Source organism: Vigna umbellata, chromosome 6 (assembly GCF_029865625.1).
Source record: "Vigna umbellata cultivar VRB3 chromosome 6, Vumbellata_1.0, whole genome shotgun sequence".
NCBI lineage: Eukaryota > Viridiplantae > Streptophyta > Magnoliopsida > Fabales > Fabaceae > Vigna > Vigna umbellata.
Window position 1 is genome coordinate 37415804 of NC_142170.1, and position 25697 is coordinate 37441500.

Below are 25697 nucleotides of genomic sequence, written 5' to 3' on the forward strand. Positions count from 1 at the left end.
GGAGTGGACGAAGTGGAGGAAGTTGACAATGTGGACGAAGTGGACGAAGTGGACGAAGTGGACGAAGAAGAGGAAGTGGAGGAAGTGGACGAAATTGACGAAGTGGACTAAGTTGAGTAAGTGGATGAAGTTGACCAACTTGATGAAGTGGATGGAGTGGACGAAGTGGAGGAAGGCAAGGAAGCGAAGGAAGCAGAGGAAGCGGAGGAAGTGGAGGAAGTGGAGGAAGTAGAGGAAAAGGAGGAAATGGAGGAAGTGGACGAAGTTGACGAAGTGGTCGTAGTGGACGAAGTTGACGAAGTTGACGAAGTGGACAAAGTGGAAGAAGTGGACGAAGATGACGAAGTTGAAGAAGTGGAAGAAGTGGAGGAAATGGACGAACTTAACGAAGTGGAGGAAGTGGAGGAAGTGGAGTAAGTGGAGGAAGTTGAGGGAGTGGAAGAAGTGAAAGAAGTACAAGTGGAGGAACTGGTCGAAGTGTACGAAGTGGACGAAGTGGGGGAAATGAAGGAAGTGAACGAAGTGCACGAAGTGGACGTGGTGGACGAAGTGGAGGAAGTTGTCGAAGTGGACGAAGTGGACGAAGTTGACGAAGTTGACCAAGTGGACGAACTGGACGAAGTGGACGAAGTGAGGAATGGGAGGAAGTGGACGAAGTGGACGAAGTTAACGAAGTTGACGAAGTGGGTGAAGTGGACAAAGTGGACGAAGTGGACAAAGTGGACGAAGTGGAGGAAGTGGAGAAAGTGGAGGAAGTTGACGAAGTGCATGATGTGGAGGAAGTGGAGGAAGTGGAGGAAGTGGACGAAGTGGACGAGGTGGAGGAAGTGGAGGAAGTGGAGTAAGTGCAGTAAGTGGAGGAAGTGAAGGAGGTGGACGAAGTGGACGAAGTTGACAAAGTGGACGAAGTGGACGAAGTGGACGAAGTGGACGAAGTGGACAAAGTGGACGAAGTGGACGAAGAGTACGAATTGTACGAATTGGACGAAGTGAAGGAAGTGGAGGAAGTGGAGGAAGTGGAGGAAGTGGAGGAAGTGGAGGAAGTGGAGGAAGTGGAGGAAGTGGAAGAAGTGGACGAAGTGGAGGAAGTGGAGGAAGTTGACGAAGTGGACGAAGTTGACGAAAAGGACCAAGTGGACGAACTAGAGGAAGTGGAAGAAGTGGAGGAAGTGGAAGAAGTGGATGAAGTGGAGGAAGTGGACGAAGACGACGAAGTGGAGGAAGTGGTGGAAGTGGACGAAGTGGAGGAAGTTGACGATGTGGACGAAGTGGACGAAAAAGAGGAAGTGGAGGAAGTGGACGAAATTGACGAAGTGGAAAAATTGGACGAAGTTGAGCAACATGACGAAGTGGACGGAGTGGACGGAGTGGAGGAAGGCAAGGAAGCGAAGGAAGCAGAGGAAGTAGAGGAAGTGGAGGAAGTAGAGGAAAAGGATGAAATGGAGGAAGTGGAGGAAGTTGACGAAGTAGTCGTAGTGGACGAAGTTGACGAAGTTGACGAAGTGGACAAAGTAAACGAAGTGGAAGAAGTGGACGAAGTTGAGCAAGTGGAGGAAGTGGAGGAAGTGGAGTAAGTGGAGGAAGTTGAGGGAGTGGAGGAAGTGGAGGAAGCTGACGAAGTTGAGGAAGTGGACGAAGTGGAGGAAGTGAAGGAAGTGGAGGAAGTGGAAGAACTCGACGAAGTTGACGAAGTGGAGGAAGTGGAGGAAGTGGACGAAGTGGAGGAAGTGGAGGAAGTGGAGGAGGTGGAGGAAGTGGAGGAAGTGGAGGAAGTTGACGAAGTTGACAAAGTGGACAATGTGGACGAAGTGGACAAAATGTACGAAGTGGACGACGTTGACGAAGTGAACGAAGTTGAGAAGTGGAGGAAGTAGACGAAGTGGACGAAGTGGACAAAGTTGAAGTTCAGGAAGAACTAGAAGTGGACGAAGTGGTCGAAGTTTACGAAGTGGACGAAGTGGGGGAAATGGACGAATTGAACGAATGCACCAAGTGGACGAAGTGGAGGAAGTGAAGGAAGTAGAGGAAGTGGAAGAAGTTGACGAAGTGGACGACGTGGACGACGTTGACGAAGTGGACCAAGTGGACGAACTGGATGAAGTGGACGAAATGAGGAATGGGAGGAACTAGATGAAGTTAACGAAGTTGACGAAGTGGGTGAAGTGCACAACATGGACGAAGTGGACAAAGTGGAGGAAGTGGAGGAAGTGGAGAAAGTGGAGGAAGTTAACGAAGTGCACGAAGTGGAGAAAGTGGAGCAAGTGGACGAAGTGGACGAAGTGGAGGAAGTGGACGAAGTTGACGAATTTGACGAAGTGGACGAAGTGCACGAAGTGCACGAAGTGGACGAAGTGGACGAAGTGGAGGAAGTGGAGGATGTGTAGTAAGTGGAGTAAATGGAGTAAGTAGACGAAGTGAAAGAGGTGGACGAAGTGGACGAAGTTTGCGAAGTTGACAAAGTGTACGAAGTGGACGAAGTGGACGAATAGGACGAAGTGGAGGAAGTGGAGGAAGTGGAGGAAGTGGACGAAGTGGACGAAGTGGACGAGGTGGACGAGGTGGACGAAGTGGACGAATTGGACGAAGTGGACGAAGTGGACGAAGTGGATGAAGTGGACGAAGTGGAAGAAGTGGACGAAGTGGACGAAGTGGACGAAGACGACGAAGTGGAGGAAGTGGAGGAAGTGGACGAAGTGGTGGAAGATTACGAAGTGGACGAAGTGGGGGAAATGCACGAAGTTGACGAAGTGGACGAAGTGGAGGAAGTGTCCGAAGTGAAAAAAGTGGACGAAGGTGACGAAGTGGACAAAGTTGACGAAGTGGAGTAAGTGGAGAGAGTGGAAGAATTGGAGTAACTGAAAGAAGTGGAGGAGGTGGACGAAGTGGACGAAGTGGAGGAAGTTGACGAAGTGGACGAAGTTGACAAAATGGAGGGAGTGGACGAAGTGGAGGAAGTTGACGATGTGGACGAAGTGGACGAAGTGGACGAAGAAGAGGAAGTGGAGGAAGTGGAAGAAATTGACGAAGTGGACTAAGTGGAGTAAGTGGAGGAAGTTGACCAACTTGATGAAGTGGACGGAGTGGACGGAGTGGAGGAAGGCAAGGAAGCGAAGGAAGCAGAGGAAGCGGAGGAAGTGGAGGAAGTGGAGGAAGTAGAGGAAAAGGAGGAAATGGAGGAAGTGGACGAAGTTGACGAAGTGGTCGTAGTGGACGAAGTTGACGAAGTTGACGAAGTGGACAAAGTGGAAGAAGTGGACGAAGATGACGAAGTTGAAGAAGTGGAAGAAGTGGAGGAAATGGACGAACTTGACGAAGTGGAGGAAGTGGAGGAAGTGGAGTAAGTGGAGGAAGTTGAGGGAGTGGAGGAAGTGGAGGAAGTGAAGGAAGTGGAGGAAGTGGAAGAAGTGGACGAAGTTGACGAAGTGGAGGAAGTGGACGAAGTGGACGAAGTGGAGGAAGTGGAGGAAGTGGAGGAGGTGCAGGAAGTGGAGGAAGTGGAGGAAGTTGACGAAGTGGACAAAGTGGAGAATGTGGACGAAGTAGACAAAATGTACGAAGTGGACGACGTTGACGAAGTGAACGAAGTTGAGAAGTGGACAAATTGGACGAAGTGGACGAAGTGGACGAATTGGGCGAATTGGACGAAGTGGACGAAGTTGACGAAATGGACGAAGTGGACAAAGTGGACGAAGTCGACGAAGTGGACGAAGTTGACGAAGTTGACGAACCGGACGGTGTGGAGGTAGTGGAGGAAGTTGAGGAAGTGGAGGAAGTTGATGAAGTGAAGGAAGTGGATGAAGTTGACGAAGAAGAGGAAGTGGAGGAAGTGGACGAAATTGACGAAGTGGACTAAGTGGAGGAAGTGGACAAAGTTGACCAACTTGACGAAGTTGACGAAGTGGAAGGAGTGGACGAAGTGGCGGACGGCAAGGAAGCGGAGGAAGCAGAGGAAGCGGAGGAAGTGGAGGAAGTAGAGGAAAAGGAGGAAATGGAGGAAGTGGACGAAGTGAAGGAAGTGGTCGTAGTGGACGAAGTTGACGAAGTGGACAAAGTGAACGAAGTGGAAGAAGTGGACGAAGATGACGAAGTTGAAGAAGTGGAAGATGTGGAGGAAGTGGAGGAAATGGACGAACTTGACGAAGTGGAGGAAGTGGAGGAATTGGAGGAAGTGGAGGAAGTGGAGTAAGTGGAGGAAGTTGAGGGAGTGGAGGAAGTGGAGGAAGCTGACGAAGTTGAGGAAGTGGACGACGTGGAGGATGTGAAGGAAGTGGAGGAAGTGGAAGAAGTGGACGAAGTTGACGAAGTGGAGGAAGTGGACGAAGTGGACGAAGTCGACGAAGTGGAGGAAGTGGAGGATGTGGAGTAAGTGGAGTAAATGGAGTAAGTAGAGGAAGTGAAAGAGGTGGAGGAAGTTGACGAAGTGGACGAAGTGGAGAATGTGGACGAAGTGGACAAAATGTACGAAGTGGAGGAAGTTGACGAAGTGAACGAAGTTGAGATGTGGAGGAAGTAGACGAAGTGGACGAAGTGGACAAAGTTGAAGTTGAGGAAGAACTAGAAGTGGACGAAGTGGTCGAAGTTTACGAAGTGGACGAAGTGGGGGAAATGGACGAATTGAACGAATGCACAAAGTGGACGAAGTGGATGAAGTGGAGGAAGTGAAGGAAGTAGAGGAAGTGGAAGAAGTTGACGAAGTGGACGACGTGGACGAAGTGGACGAAGTGGACCAAGTGGACGAACTGGACTAAATGAGGAATTGGAGGAACTAGATGAAGTTAACGAAGTTGACGAAGTGGGTGAAGTGGACAACGTGGACGAAGTGGTCAAAGTGGAGGAAGTGGACGAAGTGGACGAAGTTGACGAAGTGGACGAAGTGGACGAATTGGACGAAGTGGACAAAGTGGACGAAGTGGAGGAAGTGGAGGAAGTCGAGGAAGTGGAGGAAGTGGAGGAAGTGGAGGAAGTGGAGGAAGTGGGCGAAGTGGACGAAGTTGACGAAGTGGACGAAGTGGACCAAGTGGACGAAGTGGACGAAGTTGACGAAGTTTGCGAAGTTGACGAAGTGGACGAAGTGGACGAAGTTGACGAAGATGACGAAGCGGACGGAGTGGAGGGAGTGGAGGAAGTTGAGGAAGTGGAGGAAGTTGAGGAAGTTGAGGAAGTTGACGAAGTTGACGAAGTGGACGAAGTGGAGAATGTGGACGAAGTGGACAAAATGTACGAAGTGGAGGAAGTTGACGAAGTGAACGAAGTTGAGATGTGGAGGAAGTAGACGAAGTGGACGAAGTGGACAAAGTTGAAGTTGAGGAAGAACTAGAAGTGGACGAAGTGGTCGAAGTTTACGAAGTGGACGAAGTGGGGGAAATGGACGAATTGAACGAATGCACAAAGTGGACGAAGTGGATGAAGTGGAGGAAGTGAAGGAAGTAGAGGAAGTGGAAGAAGTTGACGAAGTGGACGACGTGGACGAAGTGGACGAAGTGGACCAAGTGGACGAACTGGACTAAATGAGGAATTGGAGGAACTAGATGAAGTTAACGAAGTTGACGAAGTGGGTGAAGTGGACAACGTGGACGAAGTGGTCAAAGTGGAGGAAGTGGACGAAGTGGACGAAGTTGACGAAGTGGACGAAGTGGACGAATTGGACGAAGTGGACAAAGTGGACGAAGTGGAGGAAGTGGAGGAAGTCGAGGAAGTGGAGGAAGTGGAGGAAGTGGAGGAAGTGGAGGAAGTGGGCGAAGTGGACGAAGTTGACGAAGTGGACGAAGTGGACCAAGTGGACGAAGTGGACGAAGTTGACGAAGTTTGCGAAGTTGACGAAGTGGACGAAGTGGACGAAGTTGACGAAGATGACGAAGCGGACGGAGTGGAGGGAGTGGAGGAAGTTGAGGAAGTGGAGGAAGTTGAGGAAGTTGAGGAAGTTGACGAAGTTGACGAAGTGGACCAAGTGGATGAAGTAGAGGAAGTGGACGAAGTGGACGAAGTGGAGGCAGTGGAGGAAGAGGACGAAGTGGAGGAAGTGGACAAAGTGGAGGAAGATTACGAAGTGGAGGAAGTGGAGGAAATGGACGAAGTTGACGAAGTGGACGAGAGGAAGTGGACGAAGTTGAAGAAGTGGACGAAGTGGACGAAGGTGACGAAGTGGAGGAAGTGGAGGAAGTGGAAGAAGTGGACGAAGTTGAGCAAGTGGAGGAAGTGGAGGAAGTGAAGGAAGTGCAGGAAGTGGAAGAAGTGGACGAAGTTGATGAACATGACGAAGTGGACGAAGTGAAGGAAGGGGAGGAAGCGGAGGAAGGAGAGGAAGCGGAGGAAGCAGAGGAAGTGGAGGAAGTGGAGGAAGTGGAGGAAATGGAGGAAGTGGACGTAGCGGTCGAAGTGGACGAAGTGGACGAAGATGACGAAGTTGACGAAGTGGAAGAGGTGGAGGAAGTGTAGGAAATGGACGAACTTGACGAAGTGGACGAAGTCGGCGAAGTGGAGGAAGTTGAGGAAGTGGACGAAGTGGAGGAAGTTGACGAAGTTGACGAAGTGGAGGAAGTGGAGGAAGTGGACGAAGTTGACGAAGTGGAGGAAGTGGACGAAGTGGACGAAGTGGGAAAAGTGGAGGAAGTGGAGGTGGTGGAGGAAGTGGAGGAAGTTGACGAAGTGGAGGAAGATGAGACAAAGTGGACAAAGTGGATGATGTAGAGGAAGAGGACGAAGTGTACGAAGTAGACGAAGTTGACGAAATGGACCAAGTTGACGAAGTTGAAAAGTGAAAGAAGTACAAGTGGACGACGTGGTCGAAGTGTACGAAGTGGATGAAGTGGAGGAAGTGAACGAAGTGCATGAAGTGGAGGAAGTGGAGGAAGTGGACGAAGTGGAGGAAGTGGACGAAGTGGACGAAGTGGACGAAGTGGACAAAGAGGACGAAGTGGACGAAGTGGACGAAGTGGACGAAGTGGAGGAAGTCGACGAAGTTTAAGAAGTGGAAGAAGTGGCTAAAGTGGTCAAAGTTTACGAAGTGGACGAAGTGGAGGAAATCGACAAAGTTGATGAAGTGGACCAATTGGATACAGTGGAGGAAGTGGATAAAGTGCACGAAGTGGAGGAAGTGGACGAAGTAGACGAAGGGGAAGAAGTGGACGAAGCGGAGGAAGAGGATCAAGTGGATGAAGTTGACGAACTGGACGAAGTGGAGGAAGTGGACGAACTTGACGAAGTGGACGAAGTTGACGAATTTGAAGAAGTCGAAGAAGTGGACGAAGTGGACGAAGTGGATGAAGTGGAGGAAGTGGAGGATGAAGAGGAAGTGGAGGAAGTGGAGGAAGTGGAGGAAGTTGAAGACGTGGACGAAGTTGACGAAGTTGAAGAAGTGGACGAAGTGGAGGAAGTGGAGGAAGTGGAGGAAGATTACGAAGTGGACGAAGTTGACAAAGTGGAGGAAGTGGAGGATGTGGAGGAAGTGGACGAAGTTGACAAAGTGGAGTAAGTTGAGGAAGTGGAGGATGTGAAGGAAGTGGAGGAAGTGGAGGAAGTGGACGAAGTTGATGAACATGACGAAGGGGACGAAGTGGAGGAAGGAGAGGAAGAGGAGGAAGGAGAGGAAGCGGAGGAAGCAGAGGAAGTGGAGGAAATGGAGGAGGTAGAGGAAATGGAGGAAGTGGACGTAGTGGTCGAAGTGGACGAAGTTGACGAAGTGGACGAAGTGGACCAAGTGGACGAAGTCGACGAAGTTGACGAAGCGGACGGAGTGGAGGGAGTTGAGGAACTGGAGGAAGTTGAGGAAGTTGACGAAGTGGATGAAGTAGAGGAAGTGGAGGAAGTGGACGAATTGGAGGCAGTGGAGGAGGAGGACGAAGTGGAGGAAGTGGACAAAGTGGAGGAAGATTACGAAGTGGAGGAAGTGGAGGAAATGAACGAAGTTGACGAAGTGGACGAAGTGGACGAGAGGAAGTGGACGAAGTTGAAGAAGTGGACGAAGTGGACGAAGTTGACGAAGTGGAGGAAGTGGAGGAAGTGGAAGAAGTGGACGAAGTTGAGCAAGTGGAGGAAGTGGAGGAAGTGAAGGAAGTGGAGGAAGTGGAAGAAGTGGACGAAGTTGATGAACATGACGAAGTGGACGGAGTGGAGGAAGGGGAGGAAGCGGAGGAAGGAGAGGAAGCGGAGGAAGCAGAGGAAGCGGAGGAAGTGGAGGAAGTGGAGGAAGTGGAGGAAGTGGACGTAGCGGTCGAAGTGGACGAAGATGACGAAGTTGACGAAGTGGAGGAGGTGGAGGAAGTGTAGGAAATGGACGAACTTGACGAAGTGGACGAAGTCGACGAAGTGGAGGAAGTGGAAGAAGTGGAGGAAGTGCAGGAAGTTGAGGAAGTGGAGGAAGTGGAGGAAGTTGACGAAGTGGAGGAAGTGGAGGAAGTGGAGGAAGTGGAAGAAGTGGACGAAGTTGACGAAGTGGAGGAAGTGGACGAAGTGGACGAAGTGGGAAAAGTGGAGGAAGTGGAGGTGGTGGAGGAAGTGAAGGAAGTTGACGAAGTGGAGGAAGATGACAAAGTGGACGAAGTGTACGAAGTAGACGAAGTTGACGAAATGGACCAAGTTGACAAAGTTGAAAAGTGAAAGAAGTACAAGTGGACGAAGTGGTCGAAGTGTACAAAGTGGACGAAGTGGGGGAAATGGAGGAAGTGAACGAAGTGCATGAAGTGGAGGAAGTGGACGAAGTGGAGGAAGTGGAGGAAGTGGACGAAGAGGACGAAGTGGACGAAGTGGACGAAGTGGACGAAGTGGACGAAGTGGAGGAAGAGGACGAATTGGGCGAAGTGGACGAGGTGGAGGAAGTCGAGGAAGTTTAAGAAGTGGAAGAAGTGGCTAAAGTGGTCAAAGTTTACGAAGTGGACGAAGTGGAGGAAATCGACAAAGTTGATGAAGTGGACCAATTGGATACAGTGGAGGAAGTGGATAAAGTCGACGAAGTGGAGGAAGTGGACGAAGTAGACGAAGGGGAAGAAGTGGACGAAGCGGAGGAAGAGGATGAAGTGGATGAAGTGGATGAAGTTGACGAACTGGACGAAGTGGAGGAAGTGGACGAACTTGACGAAGTGGACGAAGTTGACGAATTTGAAGAAGTCGAAGAAGTGGACGAAGTGGATGAAAATTACGAAGTGGAGGAAGTGGAGGATGAAGAGGAAGTGGAGGAAGTGGAGGAAGTGGAGGAAGTTGAAGACGTGGACGAAGTTGACGAAGTTGAAGAAGTGGACGAAGTGGAGGAAGTGGAGGAAGTGGAGGAAGATTACGAAGTGGACGAAGTTGACAAAGTGGAGGAAGTGGAGGATGTGGAGGAAGTGGACGAAGTTGACAAAGTGGAGTAAGTTGAGGAAGTGGAGGAAGTGAAGGAAGTGGACGAAGTTGATGAACATGACGAAGTGGACGGAGTGGAGGAAGGGGAGGAAGCGGAGGAAGGAGAGGAAGCAGAGGAAGCAGAGGAAGTGGAGGAAATGGAGGAGGTGGAGGAAATGGAGGAAGTGGACGTAGTGGTCGAAGTGGACGAAGATGACGAAGTTGAATAAGTGGAGGAGGTGGAGGAAGTGGAGGAAATGGACGAACTTGACGAAGTGGACGAAGTGGAGGAAGTGGAAGAAGTGGACGAAGTACAGGAAGTTGAGGAAGTGGAGGAAGTGGAGGAAATGGGCGAACTGACGAAATGTGGACGAAGTCGACGAAGTGGAGGAGTTGGAAAGAAGTGGACGAAGAAGGAAGTTGATGGAAGTCGAGGAAGTGGAGGAAGTTGACGAAGTGGACGAATGGAGGAATGGGAGGAAGTAGAAGAAGTGGACGGGAAGTTGATGAAGGGGAGGAAGTGGAGGAAGGGACGAAGTGGGAAAGGTGAGGAAGTGGAGGTGGTGGAGGAAGGGAATAGGAAGTGACGAGTGGACGAAGTGGACGAATTGGGACGAGTGGACAAAGTGCGAAGTGGAGGAAGTGGAGGAAGTGGAGGAAGTGGAGGAAGTGGGGAAGTGGAGGGAAGTGGAGGAAGTGGGCGAAAGTGGACGAAGTTGACGAAGTGGACGAAGTTGACGAAGTGGACAAGTGGATGAAGTCGAGGAAGTCTGACGAAGCTGGACGGAAGTGGAGGCAGTGGAGGAAGAGGACGAGTGGAGGAATTCGGGACAAAGTGGAGGAAGATTACGAAGTGGAGGAAGTGGAGGAAATGGACGAAGTTGACGAAGTGGACGAGAGGAAGTGGACGAAGTTGAAGAAGTGGACGAAGTGGACGAAGGTGACGAAGTGGAGGAAGTGGAGGAAGTGGAAGAAGTGGACGAAGTTGAGCAAGTGGAGGAAGTGGAGGAAGTGAAGGAAGTGCAGGAAGTGGAAGAAGTGGACGAAGTTGATGAACATGACGAAGTGGACGAAGTGGAGGAAGGGGAGGAAGCGGAGGAAGGAGAGGAAGCGGAGGAAGCAGAGGAAGTGGAGGAAGTGGAGGAAGTGGAGGAAATGGAGGAAGTGGACGTAGCGGTCGAAGTGGACGAAGTGGACGAAGATGACGAAGTTGACGAAGTGGAAGAGGTGGAGGAAGTGTAGGAAATGGACGAACTTGACGAAGTGGACGAAGTCGGGGAAGTGGAGGAAGTTGAGGAAGTGGACGAAGTGGAGGAAGTTGACGAAGTTGACGAAGTGGAGGAAGTGGAGGAAGTGGAAGAAGTGGACGAAGTTGACGAAGTGGAGGAAGTGGACGAAGTGGACGAAGTGGGAAAAGTGGAGGAAGTGGAGGTGTGGAGGAAGTGGAGGAAGTTGACGAAGTGGAGGAGGAAGATGAGACAAAGTGGACAAAGTGGATGATGTAGAGGAAGAGGACGAAGTGTACGAAGTAGACGAAGTTGACGAAATGGACCAAGTTGACGAAGTTGAAAAGTGAAAGAAGTACAAGTGGACGACGTGGTCGAAGTGTACGAAGTGGATGAAGTGGAGGAAGTGAACGAAGTGCATGAAGTGGAGGAAGTGGAGGAAGTGGACGAAGTGGAGGAAGTGGACGAAGTGGACGAAGTGGACAAAGAGGACGAAGTGGACGAAGTGGACGAAGTGGAGGAAGTCGACGAAGTTTAAGAAGTGGAAGAAGTGGCTAAAGTGGTCAAAGTTTACGAAGTGGACGAAGTGGAGGAAATCGACAAAGTTGATGAAGTGGACCAATTGGATACAGTGGAGGAAGTGGATAAAGTGCACGAAGTGGAGGAAGTGGACGAAGTAGACGAAGGGGAAGAAGTGGACGAAGCGGAGGAAGAGGATCAAGTGGATGAAGTTGACGAACTGGACGAAGTGGAGGAAGTGGACGAACTTGACGAAGTGGACGAAGTTGACGAATTTGAAGAAGTCGAAGAAGTGGACGAAGTGGACGAAGTGGATGAAGTGGAGGAAGTGGAGGATGAAGAGGAAGTGGAGGAAGTGGAGGAAGTGGAGGAAGTGGAGGAAGTTGAAGACGTGGACGAAGTTGACGAAGTTGAAGAAGTGGACGAAGTGGAGGAAGTGGAGGAAGTGGAGGAAGATTACGAAGTGGACGAAGTTGACAAAGTGGAGGAAGTGGAGGATGTGGAGGAAGTGGACGAAGTTGACAAAGTGGAGTAAGTTGAGGAAGTGGAGGATGTGAAGGAAGTGGAGGAAGTGGACGAAGTTGATGAACATGACGAAGGGGACGAAGTGGAGGAAGGAGAGGAAAGGAGGAAGGAGAGGAAGCGGAGGAAGCAGAGGAAGTGGAGGAAATGGAGGAGGTAGAGGAAATGGAGGAAGTGGACGTAGTGGTCGAAGTGGACGAAGTGACGAAGTGGACGAAGTGGACCAAGTGGACGAAGTCGACGAATGACGAAGGGACGGAGTGGAGGGAGTTGAGGAACTGGAGGAAGTGAGGAAGTTGACGAAGTGGACGAAGTGGACCAAGTGGACGAAGTCGACGAAGTTGACGAAGCGGACGGAGTGGAGGAGTTGAGGAACTGGAGGAAGTTGAGGAAGTTGACGAAGTGGATGAAGTAGAGAAGTGGAGGAAGTGGACGCATTGGAGGCAGTGGAGGAGGAGGACGAAGTGGAGGAAGTGGACAAAGTGGAGGAAGATTACGAAGTGGAGGAAGTGGAGGAAATGAACGAAGTTGACGAAGTGGACGAAGTGGACGAGAGGAAGTGGACGAAGTTGAAGAAGTGGACGAAGTGGACGAAGTTGACGAAGTGGAGGAAGTGGAGGAAGTGGAAGAAGTGGACGAAGTTGAGCAAGTGGAGGAAGTGGAGGAAGTGAAGGAAGTGGAGGAAGTGGAAGAAGGGACGAAGTTGATGAACATGACGAAGTGGACGGAGTGGAGGAAGGGGAGGAAGCGGAGGAAGGAGAGAAGCGGAGGAAGCAGAGGAAGCGGAGGAAGTGGAGGAAGTGGAGGAAGTGGAGGAAGTGGACGTAGCGGTCGAAGTGGACGAAGATGACGAAGTTGACGAAGTGGAGGAGGTGGAGGAAGTGTAGGAAATCGACGAACTGACGAAGTGGACGAAGTCGACGAAGTGGAGGAAGTGGAAGAAGTGGAGGAAGTGCAGGAAGTTGAGGAAGTGGAGGAAGTGGAGAAGTTGACGAAGTGGAGGAAGTGGAGGAAGTGGAGGAAGTGGAAGAAGTGGACGAAGTTGACGAAGTGGAGGAAGTGGACGAAGTGGACGAAGTGGAAAAGTGGAGGAAGTGGAGGTGGTGGAGGAAGTGAAGGAAGTGGACGAAGTGGAGGAAGATGACAAAGTGGACGAAGTGTACGAATAGAACGAAGTGACGAAATGGACCAAGTTGACAAAGTTGAAAAGTGAAAGAAGTACAAGTGGACGAAGTGGTCGAAGTGTACAAAGTGGACGAAGTGGGGGAAATGGAGGAAGTGAACGAAGTGCATGAAGTGGAGGAAGTGGACGAAGTGGAGGAAGTGGAGGAAGTGGACGAAGAGGACGAAGTGGACGAAGTGGACGAAGTGGACGAAGTGGACGAAGTGGAGGAAGAGGACGAATTGGGCGAAGTGGACGAGGTGGAGGAAGTCGAGGAAGTTTAAGAAGTGGAAGAAGTGGCTAAGTGGTCAAAGTTTACGAAGTGGACGAAGTGGAGGAAATCGACAAAGTTGATGAAGTGGACCAATTGGATACAGTGGAGGAAGTGGATAAAGTCGACGAAGTGGAGGAAGTGGACGAAGTAGACGAAGGGGAAGAAGTGGACGGAAGCGGAGGAAGAGGATGAAGTGGATGAAGTGGATGAAGTTGACGAACTGGACGAAGTGGAGGAAGTGGACGAACTTGACGAAGTGGACGAAGTTGACGAATTTGAAGAAGTCGAAGAAGTGGACGAAGTGGATGAAAATTACGAAGTGGAGGAAGTGGAGATGAAGAGGAAGTGGAGGAAGTGGAGGAAGTGGAGGAAGTTGAAGACGTGGACGAAGTTGACGAAGTTGAAGAAGTGGACGAAGTGGAGGAAGTGGAGGAAGTGGAGGAAGATTACGAAGTGGACGAAGTGACAAAGTGGAGGAAGTGGAGGATGTGGAGGAAGTGGACGAAGTGACAAAGTGGAGTAAGGAGGAAGTGGAGGAAGTGAAGGAAGTGGACGAAGTTGATGAACATGACGAAGTGGACGGAGTGGAGGAAGGGAGGAAGCGGAGGAAGGAGAGGAAGCAGAGGAAGCAGAGGAAGTGGAGGAAATGGAGGAGGTGGAGGAAAGGAGGAAGTGGACGTATGTGGTCGAAGTGGGACGAAGATGACGAAGTTGAAAAGTGGAGGAGGTGAGGAAGTGGAGGAAATGGACGAACTTGACGAAGTGGACGAAGTGGAGGAAGTGGAGAAGTGGACGAAGTACAGGAAGTTGAGGAAGTGGAGGAAGTGAGGAAGGAGGAAATGGGCGAACTTGACGAAGTGGACGAAGTCGACGAAGTGGAGGAGGTGGAAGAAGTGGACGAAGTACAGGAAGTTGAGGAAGTCGAGGAAGTGGAGGAAGTTGACGAAGTGGACGAAGTGGAGGAAGGGAGGAAGTAGAAGAAGTGGACGAAGTTGATGAAGTGGAGGAAGTGGAGGAAGTGGACGAAGTGGGAAAGGTGGAGGAAGTGGAGGTGGTGGAGGAAGTGGAGGAAGTTGACGAAGTGGACGAAGTGGACGAATGGACGAAGTGGACAAAGTGGACGAAGTGGAGGAAGTGGAGGAAGTGGAGGAAGTGGAGGAAAGTGGAGGAAGTGGAGGAAGTGGAGGAAGTGGGCGAAGTGGACGAAGTGACGAAGTGGACGAAGTGGACCAAGTGGACGAAGTGGACGAAGTTGACGAAGTTTGCGAAGTTGACGAAGTGGACGAAGTGGACGAAGTTGAGAAAGATGACGAAGCGGACGGAGTGGAGGGAGGGAGGAAGTTGAGGAAGTGGAGGAAGTTGAGGAAGTTGAGGAAGTTGACGAAGTTGACGAAGTGGACCAAGTGGATGAAGTAGAGGAAGTGGACGAAGTGGACGAAGTGGAGGCAGTGGAGGAAGAGGACGAAGTGGACGAAGTGGACAAAGTGGAGGAAGATACGAAGTGGAGGAAGTGGAGGAAATGGACGAAGTTGACGAAGTGGACGAGAGGAAGTGGACGAAGTTGAAGAAGTGGACGAAGTGGACGAAGGTGACGAAGTGGAGGAAGTGGAGGAAGTGGAAGAAGTGGACGAAGTTGAGCAAGTGGAGGAAGTGGAGGAAGTGAAGGAAGTGCAGGAAGTGGAAGAAGTGGACGAAGTTGATGAACATGACGAAGTGGACGAAGTGGAGGAAGGGGAGGAAGCGGAGGAAGGAGAGGAAGCGGAGGAAGCAGAGGAAGTGGAGGAAGTGGAGGAAGTGGAGGAAATGGAGGAAGTGGACGTAGCGGTCGAAGTGGACGAAGTGGACGAAGATGACGAAGTTGACGAAGGGAAGAGGTGGAGGAAGTGTAGGAAATGGACGAACTTGACGAAGTGGACGAAGGTCGGCGACGAAGTGGAGGAAGTTGAGGAAGTGGACGAAGTGGAGGAAGTTGACGAAGTTGACGAAGTGGAGGAAGTGGAGGAAGTGGAGAAGTGGACGAAGTTGACGAAGTGGAGGAAGTGGACGAAGTGGACGAAGTGGGAAAAGTGGAGGAAGTGGAGGTGGTGGAGGACGTGGAGGAAGTTGACGAAGTGGAGGAAGATGAGACAAAGTGGACAAAGTGGATGATGTAGAGGAAGAGGACGAAGTGTACGAAGTAGACGAAGTTGACGAAATGGACCAAGTTGACGAAGTTGAAAAGTGAAAGAAGTACAAGTGGACGACGTGGTCGAAGTGTACGAAGTGGATGAAGTGGAGGAAGTGAACGAAGTGCATGAAGTGGAGGAAGTGGAGGAAGTGGACGAAGTGAGGAAGTGGACGAAGTGGACGAATGTGGACAAAGAGGACGAAGTGGACGAAGTGGACGAAGTGGAGGAAGTCGACGAAGTTTAAGAAGTGGAAGAAGTGGCTAAAGTGGTCAAAGTTTACGAAGTGGACGAAGTGGAGGAAAATCGACAAAGTTGATGGAGTGGACCAATTGGATACAGTGGAGGAAGTGGATAAAGTGCACGAAGTGGAGGAAGTGGACGAAGTAGACGAAGGGGAAGAAGTGGACGAAGCGGAGGAAGAGGATCAAGTGGATGAAGTTGACGAACTGGACGAAGTGGAGGAAGTGGACGAACTTGACGAAGTGGACGAAGTTGACGAATTTGAAGAAGTCGAAGAAGTGGACGAAGTGGACGAAGTGGATGAAGTGGAGAAAGTGGAGGATGAAGAGGAAGTGGAGGAAGGAGGAAGTGGAGGAAGTTGAAGACGTGGACGAAGTTGACGAAGTTGAAGAAGTGGACGAAGTGGAGGAAGTGGAGGAAGTGGAGGAAGATACGAAGTGGACGAAGTTGACAAAGTGGGAGGAAGTGGAGGATGTGGAGGAAAGTGGACGAAGTTGACAAAGTGGAGTAAGTGAGGAAGTGGAGGATGTGAAGGAAGTGGAGGAAGTGGAGGAAGTGGACGAAGTTGATGAACATGACGAAGGGGACGAAGTGGAGGAAGGAGAGGAAGAGGAGGAAGGAGAGGAAGCGGAGGAAGCAGAGGAAGTGGAGGAAATGGAGGAGGTAGAGGAAATGGAGGAAGTGGACGTAGTGGTCGAAGTGGACGAAGTTGACGAAGTGGACGAAGTGGACCAAGTGGACGAAGTCGACGAAGTTGACGAAGCGGACGGAGTGGAGGGAGTTGAGGAACTGGAGGAAGTTGAGGAAGTTGACGAAGTGGATGAAGTAGAGGAAGTGGAGGAAGTGGACGAATTGGAGGCAGTGGAGGAGGAGGACGAAGTGGAGGAAGTGGACAAAGTGGAGGAAGATTACGAAGTGGAGGAAGTGGAGGAAATGAACGAAGTTGACGAAGTGGACGAAGTGGACGAGAGGAAGTGGACGAAGTTGAAGAAGTGGACGAAGTGGACGAAGTTGACGAAGTGGAGGAAGTGGAGGAAGTGGAAGAAGTGGACGAAGTTGAGCAAGTGGAGGAAGTGGAGGAAGTGAAGGAAGTGGAGGAAGGAAGAAGTGGACGAAGTTGATGAACATGACGAAGTGGACGGAGTGGAGGAAGGGGAGGAAGCGGAGGAAGGAGAGGAAGCGGAGGAAGCAGAGGAAGCGGAGGAAGTGGAGGAAGTGGAGGAAGTGGAGGAAGTGGACGTAGCGGTCGAAGTGGACGAAGATGACGAAGTTGACGAAGTGGAGGAGGTGGAGGAAGTGTAGGAAATGGACGAACTTGACGAAGTGGACGAAGTCGACGAAGTGGAGGAAGTGGAAGAAGTGGAGGAAGTGCAGGAAGTTGAGGAAGTGGAGGAAGTGGAGGAAGTTGACGAAGTGGAGGAAGTGGAGGAAGTGGAGGAAGTGGAAGAAGTGGACGAAGTTGACGAAGTGGAGGAAGTGGACGAAGTGGACGAAGTGGGAAAAGTGGAGGAAGTGGAGGTGGTGGAGGAAGTGAAGGAAGTTGACGAAGTGGAGGAAGATGACAAAGTGGACGAAGTGTACGAAGTAGACGAAGTTGACGAAATGGACCAAGTTGACAAAGTTGAAAAGTGAAAGAAGTACAAGTGGACGAAGTGGTCGAAGTGTACAAAGTGGACGAAGGGGGAAATGGAGGAAGTGAACGAAGTGCATGAAGTGGAGGAAGTGGACGAAGTGGAGGAAGTGGAGGAAGTGGACGAAGAGGACGAAGTGGACGAAGTGGACGAAGTGGACGAAGTGGACGAAGTGGACGAAGTGGACGAAGTGGACGAAGTGGAGGAAGAGGACGAATTGGGCGAAGTGGACGAGGTGGAGGAAGTCGAGGAAGTTTAAGAAGTGGAAGAAGTGGCTAAAGTGGTCAAAGTTTACGAAGTGGACGAAGTGGAGGAAATCGACAAAGTTGATGAAGTGGACCAATTGGATACAGTGGAGGAAGTGGATAAAGTCGACGAAGTGGAGGAAGTGGACGAAGTAGACGAAGGGGAAGAAGTGGACGAAGCGGAGGAAGAGGATGAAGTGGATGAAGTGGATGAAGTTGACGAACTGGACGAAGTGGGAGAAGTGGACGAACTTGACGAAGTGGACGAAGTTGACGAATTTGAAGAAGTCGAAGAAGTGGACGAAGTGGATGAAAATTACGAAGTGGAGGAAGTGGAGGATGAAGAGGAAGTGGAGGAAGTGGAGGAAGTGGAGGAAGTTGAAGACGTGGACGAAGTTGACGAAGTTGAAGAAGTGGACGAAGTGGAGGAAGTGGAGGAAGTGGAGGAAGATTACGAAGTGGACGAAGTTGACAAAGTGGAGGAAGTGGAGGATGTGGAGGAAGTGGACGAAGTTGACAAAGTGGAGTAAGTTGAGGAAGTGGAGGAAGTGAAGGAAGTGGACGAAGTTGATGAACATGACGAAGTGGACGGAGTGGAGGAAGGGGAGGAAGCGGAGGAAGGAGAGGAAGGAGAGGAAGCAGAGGAAGGGAGGAAATGGAGGAGGTGGAGGAAATGGAGGAAGTGGACGTAGTGGTCGAAGTGGACGAAGATGACGAAGTTGAATAAGTGGAGGAGGTGGAGGAAGTGGAGGAAATGGACGAACTTGACGAAGTGGACGAAGTGGAGGAAGTGGAAGAAGTGGACGAAGTACAGGAAGTTGAGGAAGTGGAGGAAGTGGAGGAAATGGGCGAACTTGACGAAGTGGACGAAGTCGACGAAGTGGAGGAGGTGGAAGAAGTGGACGAAGTACAGGAAGTTGAGGAAGTCGAGGAAGTGGAGGAAGTTGACGAAGTGGACGAAGTGGAGGAAGGGGAGGAAGTAGAAGAAGTGGACGAAGTTGATGAAGTGGAGGAAGTGGAGGAAGTGGACGAAGTGGGAAAGGTGGAGGAAGTGGAGGTGGTGGAGGAAGTGGAGGAAGTTGACGAAGTGGACGAAGTGGACGAATTGGACGAAGTGGACAAAGTGGACAAAGTGGAGGAAGTGGAGGAAGTGGAGGAAGTGGAGGAAGTGGAGGAAGTGGAGGAAGTGGAGGAAGTGGGCGAAGTGGACGAAGTTGACGAAGTGGACGAAGTGGACCAAGTGGACGAAGTGGACGAAGTTGACGAAGTTTGCGAAGTTGACGAAGTGGACGAAGTGGACGAAGTTGACGAAGATGACGAAGCGGACGGAGTGGAGGGAGTGGAGGAAGTTGAGGAAGTGGAGGAAGTTGAGGAAGTTGAGGAAGTTGACGAAGTTGACGAAGTGGACCAAGTGGATGAAGTAGAGGAAGTGGACGAAGTGGAGGCAGTGGAGGAAGAGGACGAAGTGGACGAAGTGGACAAAGTGGAGGAAGATTACGAAGTGGAGGAAGTGGAGGAAATGGACGAAGTTGACGAAGTGGACGAGAGGAAGTGGACGAAGTTGAAGAAGTGGACGAAGTGGACGAAGGTGACGAAGTGGAGGAAGTGGAGGAAGTGGAAGAAGTGGACGAAGTTGAGCAAGTGGAGGAAGTGGAGGAAGTGAAGGAAGTGCAGGAAGTGGAAGAAGTGGACGAAGTTGATGAACATGACGAAGTGGACGAAGTGGAGGAAGGGGAGGAAGCGGAGGAAGGAGAGGAAGCGGAGGAAGCAGAGGAAGTGGAGGAAGTGGACGTAGCGGTCGAAGTGGACGAAGTGGACGAAGATGACGAAGTTGACGAAGTGGAAGAGGTGGAGGAAGTGTAGGAAATGGACGAACTTGACGAAGTGGACGAATTCGGCGAAGTGGAGGAAGTGAGGAAGTGGACGAAGTGGAGGAAGTTGACGAAGTTGACGAAGTGGAGGAAGTGGAGGAAGTGGAAGAAGTGGACGAAGTTGACGAAGTGGAGGAAGTGGACGAAGTGGACGAAGTGGGAAAAGTGGAGGAAGTGGAGGTGGTGGAGGAAGTGGAGGAAGTTGACGAAGTGGAGGAAGATGAGACAAAGTGGACAAAGTGGATGATGTAGAGGAAGAGGACGAAGTGTACGAAGTAGACGAAGTTGACGAAATGGACCAAGTTGACGAAGTTGAAAAGTGAAAGAAGTACAAGTGGACGACGTGGTCGAAGTGTACGAAGTGGATGAAGTGGAGGAAGTGAACGAAGTGCATGAAGTGGAGGAAGTGGAGGAAGTGGACGAAGTGGAGGAAGTGGACGAAGTGGACGAAGTGGACAAAGAGGACGAAGTGGACGAAGTGGACGAAGTGGAGGAAGTCGACGAAGTTTAAGAAGTGGAAGAAGTGGCTAAGTGGTCAAAGTTTACGAAGTGGACGAAGTGGAGGAAATCGACAAAGTGATGAAGTGGACCAATTGGATACAGTGGAGGAAGTGGATAAAGTGCACGAAGTGGAGGAAGTGGACGAAGTAGACGAAGGGGAAGAAGTGGACGAAGCGGAGGAAGAGGATCAAGTGGATGAAGTTGACGAACTGGACGAAGTGGAGGAAGTGGACGAACTTGACGAAGTGGACGAAGTGACGAATTTGAAGAAGTCGAAGAAGTGGACGAAGTGGACGAAGTGGATGAAGTGGAGGAAGTGGAGGATGAAGAGGAAGTGGAGGAAGTGGAGGAAGTGGAGGAAGTGGAGGAAGTTGAAGACGTGGACGAAGTTGACGAAGTTGAAGAAGTGGACGAAGTGGAGGAAGTGGAGGAAGATTACGAAGTGGACGAAGTTGACAAAGTGGAGGAAGTGGAGGATGTGGAGGAAGTGGACGAAGTTGACAAAGTGGAGTAAGTGAGGAAGTGGAGGATGTGAAGGAAGTGGAGGAAGTGGAGGAAGTGGACGAAGTTGATGAACATGACGAAGGGGACGAAGTGGAGGAAGGAGAGGAAGAGGAGGAAGGAGAGGAAGCGGAGGAAGCAGAGGAAGTGGAGGAAATGGAGGAGGTAGAGGAAATGGAGGAAGTGGACGTAGTGGTCGAAGTGGACGAAGTTGACGAAGTGGACGAAGTGGACCAAGTGGACGAAGTCGACGAAGTTGACGAAGCGGACGGAGTGGAGGGAGTTGAGGAACTGGAGGAAGTTGAGGAAGTTGACGAAGTGGATGAAGTAGAGGAAGTGGAGGAAGTGGACGAATTGGAGGCAGTGGAGGAGGAGGACGAAGTGGAGGAAGTGGACAAAGTGGAGGAAGATTACGAAGTGGAGGAAGTGGAGGAAATGAACGAAGTTGACGAAGTGGACGAAGTGGACGAGAGGAAGTGGACGAAGTTGAAGAAGTGGACGAAGTGGACGAAGTTGAGAAGTGGACGAAGTGGAGGAAGTGGAGGAAGTGGAAGAAGTGGACGAAGTGAGCAAGTGGAGGAAGTGGAGGAAGTGAAGGAAGTGGAGGAAGTGGAAGAAGTGGACGAAGTTGATGAACATGACGAAGTGGACGGAGTGGAGGAAGGGGAGGAAGCGGAGGAAGGAGAGGAAGCGGAGGAAGCAGAGGAAGCGGAGGAAGTGGAGGAAGTGGAGGAAGTGGAGGAAGTGGACGTAGCGGTCGAAGTGGACGAAGATGACGAAGTTGACGAAGTGGAGGAGGTGGAGGAAGTGTAGGAAATGGACGAACTTGACGAAGTGGACGAAGTCGACGAAGTGGAGGAAGTGGAAGAAGTGGAGGAAGTGCAGGAAGTTGAGGAAGTGGAGGAAGTGGAGGAAGTTGACGAAGTGGAGGAAGTGGAGGAAGTGGAGGAAGTGGAAGAAGTGGACGAAGTTGACGAAGTGGAGGAAGTGGACGAAGTGGACGAAGTGGGAAAAGTGGAGGAAGTGGAGGTGGTGGAGGAAGTGAAGGAAGTTGACGAAGTGGAGGAAGATGACAAAGTGGACGAAGTGTACGAAGTAGACGAAGTTGACGAAATGGACCAAGTTGACAAAGTTGAAAAGTGAAAGAAGTACAAGTGGACGAAGTGGTCGAAGTGTACAAAGTGGACGAAGTGGGGGAAATGGAGGAAGTGAACGAAGTGCATGAAGTGGAGGAAGTGGACGAAGTGGAGGAAGTGGAGGAATTGGACGAAGAGGACGAAGTGGACGAAGTGGACGAAGTGGACGAAGTGGACGAAGTGGACGAAGTGGAGGAAGAGGACGAATTGGGCGAAGTGGACGAGGTGGAGGAAGTCGAGGAAGTTTAAGAAGTGGAAGAAGTGGCTAAAGTGGTCAAAGTTTACGAAGTGGACGAAGTGGAGGAAATCGACAAAGTTGATGAAGTGGACCAATTGGATACAGTGGAGGAAGTGGATAAAGTCGACGAAGTGGAGGAAGTGGACGAAGTAGACGAAGGGGAAGAAGTGGACGAAGCGGAGGAAGAGGATGAAGTGGATGAAGTGGATGAAGTTGACGAACTGGACGAAGTGGAGGAAGTGGACGAACTTGACGAAGTGGACGAAGTTGACGAATTTGAAGAAGTCGAAGAAGTGGACGAAGTGGATGAAAATTACGAAGTGGAGGAAGTGGAGGAAGTGGAGGAAGTTGAAGACGTGGACGAAGTTGACGAAGTTGAAGAAGTGGACGAAGTGGAGGAAGTGGAGGAAGTGGAGGAAGATTACGAAGTGGACGAAGTTGACAAAGTGGAGGAAGTGGAGGATGTGGAGGAAGTGGACGAAGTTGACAAAGTGGAGTAAGTTGAGGAAGTGGAGGAAGTGAAGGAAGTGGACGAAGTTGATGAACATGACGAAGTGGACGGAGTGGAGGAAGGGGAGGAAGCGGAGGAAGGAGAGGAAGCAGAGGAAGCAGAGGAAGTGGAGGAAATGGAGGAGGTGGAGGAAATGGAGGAAGTGGACGTAGTGGTCGAAGTGGACGAAGATGACGAAGTTGAATAAGTGGAGGAGGTGGAGGAAGTGGAGGAAATGGACGAACTTGACGAAGTGGACGAAGTGGAGGAAGTGGAAGAAGTGGACGAAGTACAGGAAGTTGAGGAAGTGGAGGAAATGGGCGAACTTGACGAAGTGGACGAAGTCGACGAAGTGGAGGAGGTGGAAGAAGTGGACGAAGTACAGGAAGTTGAGGAAGTCGAGGAAGTGGAGGAAGTTGACGAAGTGGACGAAGTGGAGGAAGGGGAGGAAGTAGAAGAAGTGGACGAAGTTGATGAAGTGGAGGAAGTGGAGGAAGTGGACGAAGTGGGAAAGGTGGAGGAAGTGGAGGTGGTGGAGGAAGTTGAGGAAGTTGACGAAGTGGAAGAAGATGACAAAGTGGACAAAGTGGATGATGTAGAGGAAGTGGACGAAGTGTACGAAGTAGACGAAGTTGATGAAATGGACGAAGTTGACGAAGTGTAAGAAGTGACAGAAGTACAAGTGGACGAAGTGGTCGAAGTGTAAGAAGTGGACGAAGTGGGGAAATGGAGGAAGTGAACGAAGTGCACGAAGTGGAGGAAGTGGAGGAATGAGAGGAAGTGGAGGAAGTGGAGGAAGTGGAGGAATTGGACGAAGTTGACGAAGTCGACGAAGTGGACAAAGTGGACGAAGTGGACGAAGTGCACGAAGTGGACGAAGTGGACGAAGAGGACGAAGTGGACGAAATGAGGAATGGGAGGAAGTGGAGGAAGCGGACGAAGTGGAGGAAGTGGACGAAGTGGAGGAAATGGAGGAAGTCGACGAAGTTGAAGAAGTGGAAGAAGTGGCTAAATGGGTCAAAGTTTACGAAGTGGACAAAGTGGAGGAAATCGACAAAGTTGATGAAGTGGACAAATTGGATACAGTGGAGGAAGGGGATAAAGTGGACGAAGTGGAGGAAGTGGACGAAGTAGACGAAGGGGAAGAAGTGGACTAAGCGGAGGAAGAGGATGAAGTGGATGAAGTTTACGAACTGGACGAAGTGGAGGAAGTGGACGAACGTGACGAAGTGAACGAAGTTGACGAATTTGAAGAAGTCGAAGAAGTGGACGAAGTGGATGAAAATTACGAAGTGGACGAAGTGGACGAAGTGGAGGAAGTGGAGGAAGTTGGACGAAGTGGAGGAAGTGGAGGAAGTGGAGGAAGTTGAAGACGTGGACGAAGTTGACGAAGTTGAAGAAGTGGACGAATTGGACGAAGTGGAGGAAGTGGAGGAAGTGGAGGAAGATTACGAAGTGGACGAAGTTGACAAAGTGGAGGAAGTGGAGGATGTGGAGGAAGTGGACGAAGTTGACAAAGTGGAGTAAGTTGAGGAAGTGGACGAAGGGGACGAAGTTGACGAAGTCGAAGAAGTGGATGAAGTGGAAGAAGTGGAGGAAGTGGAGGAAGTGGACGAAGTTGAGGAGGTGGACGAAGATGACGAAGTTGACGAAGCGGACGAAGTTGACGAACTTGACGAAGTGGAGGAAGTGGACGAAGTTGACGAACTTGAACAAGTGGAAGAAGTGGAATAAGTGGATGAAGTGGTCGAAGTTTACGAAGTGGACGAAGTGGAGGAAATGATCGAAGTTGACGAAGTGGACGAACTGGACGAAGTGGCCAAAGTGGACGAAGTGCAGGAAGTGGACGAAGTGGAGGAAGTGGACGAAGTGGACGAAGTGAAGGAAGTGCAGGAAGTGGAGGAAGTGGACGAAGTTGAGGAAGTGGACGAAGTGGAGGAAGCGGAAGAAGTGGACGAAGTTGACGAAGTGGACGAAGTGGAGGAAGCGGAGGAAGTGGAGGATGTGGACGAAGTGGAGGAAGTGGACGAAGCTGACAAAGTGGAGGAAGTGGGAGAAGTGGACGAAGTGGACGAAGTTGAAGAAGTGGACGAAGTGGACGAAGGTGACGAAGTGGAGGAAGTGGAGGAAGTGGAAGAAGTGGACGAAGTTGAGCAAGTGGAGGAAGTGGAGGAAGTGAAGGAAGTGGAGGAAATGGAGGAAGTGGACGAAGTTGATGAACATGACGAAGTGGACGGAGTGGACGAAGGGGGGGAAGCAGAGGAAGGAGAAGAAGCGGAGGAAGCAGAGGAAGTGGAGGAAGTGGAGGAAGTGGTGGAAATGGAGGAAGTGGACGAAGCGGTCGAAATGGTCGAAGTGGACGAAGTGGACAAAGATGACGAAGTTGAAGAAGTGCAAGAACTGGAGGAAGTGGAGGAAATGGACGAACTTGACGAAGTCGAGGAAGTGGAGGAAGTGGACGAAGTGCAGGAAGTTGAGGAAGTGGAGGAAGTGGACGAAGTTGACGAAGTGGACGAAGTGGACGAAGTGGACGAAGTGGACGAAGTGGACGAAGTAGACGAAGTGGAAGAAGTGGACGAAGTTGACGAAGTTGAAGAAGTGGACGAATTGGACGAAGTGGAGGAAGTGGAGGAAGTGGAGGAAGTGGAGGAAGTGGAGGAAGATTACGAAGTGGACGAAGTTGACAAAGTGGAGGAAGTGGATGATGTGGAGGAAGTGGACGAAGTTGACAAAGTGGAGTAAGTTGAGGAAGTGGACGAAGGGGACGAAGTTGACGAAGTCGAAGAAGTGGATGAAGTGGAAGAAGTGGAGGAAGTGGAGGAAGTGGACGAAGTTGAGGAGGTGGACGAAGATGACGAAGTTGACGAAGCGGACGAAGTTGACGAACTTGAGGAAGTGGAGGAAGTGGACGAAGTTGACGAACTTGAACAAGTGGAAGAAGTGGAATAAGTGGATGAAGTGGTCGAAGTTTACGAAGTGGACGAAGTGGAGGAAATGATCGAAGTTGACGAAGTGGACGAACTGGACGAAGTGGCCGAAGTGGACGAAGTGCAGGAAGTGGACGAAGTGGAGGAAGTGGAGGAAGTGGACGAAGTGAAGGAAGTGCAGGAAGTGGAGGAAGTGGACGAAGTTGAGGAAGTGGACGAAGTGGAAGAAGCGGAAGAAGTGGACGAAGTTGACGAAGTGGACGAAGTGGAGGAAGCGGAGGAAGTGGAGGATGTGGACGAAGTGGAGGAAGTGGACGAAGCTGACAAAGTGGAGGAAGTGGGAGAAGTGGACGAAGTGGACGAAGTTGAAGAAGTGGACGAAGTGGACGAAGGTGACGAAGTGGAGGAAGTGGAGGAAGTGGAAGAAGTGGACGAAGTTGAGCAAGTGGAGGAAGTGGAGGAAGTGAAGGAAGTGGAGGAAATGGAGGAAGTGGACGAAGTTGATGAACATGACGAAGTGGACGGAGTGGAGGAAGGGGGGGAAGCAGAGGAAGGAGAAGAAGCGGAGGAAGCAGAGGAAGTGGAGGAAGTGGAGGAAGTGGTGGAAATGGAGGAAGTGGACGAAGCGGTCGAAATGGTCGAAGTGGACGAAGTGGACAAAGATGACGAAGTTGAAGAAGTGCAAGAACTGGAGGAAGTGGAGGAAATGGACGAACTTGACGAAGTCGAGGAAG